Below are 610 nucleotides of genomic sequence, written 5' to 3'. Positions count from 1 at the left end.
GGTTGTTAGGATCTGGTGTTCTATTGTGGTTGGTTTTATCGCGCGCTCTGATTGGCTGATTTTTCTCCTACAATGCAAAACGAAAGTTCGATCTAAACTTGGCGCCTACATCATTCATTGAAGAAAAATTCGTATGATTATCGCTAATCCTCTCAATTCGGGAAAATATTTAGTTTAAGAGTCGGTTGTTTTTAATTAGTGCAATAATAATTAGTCACAAAAACAAGACACTTGGAGATGTCGATTTCCGCTTTAGCTTCCACGCTAATGAAGATCAGATTTCAAAATGGACGCCGGTATGCAACGGCTAATGGCTTTGTTTGTTTAGGAGTACGTCTAATGAAGTAAAAATGTATATTGTGTTCAAAATACTAGCGATAATATCACTGCTTAATCTCTCCTCTAGTTTTTCATGATGGTATTTGTCTCTATCGGTAAGTTTTGGATTGTAAAAAAAAAAAAAGGTTTGGATTGTTCTATGCAGTTTGGACTCTATCCTGAGCTGAAGTGCGTCACCATTTTTGTGGTGCTGCGTAACGACAGTCACCTTAGCCATCGTTCTTAGGAATATCACGCAACACTAACGATGAGGCTATAGCCCCGGGGGAGG

The sequence above is a fragment of the Stylophora pistillata genome, chromosome 2 (assembly GCF_964205215.1).
Source record: "Stylophora pistillata chromosome 2, jaStyPist1.2, whole genome shotgun sequence".
Classification (NCBI taxonomy): domain Eukaryota; kingdom Metazoa; phylum Cnidaria; class Anthozoa; order Scleractinia; family Pocilloporidae; genus Stylophora; species Stylophora pistillata.
The sequence above is the reverse complement of the archived record's forward strand: the minus strand, read 5'-3'. Positions refer to the sequence as shown.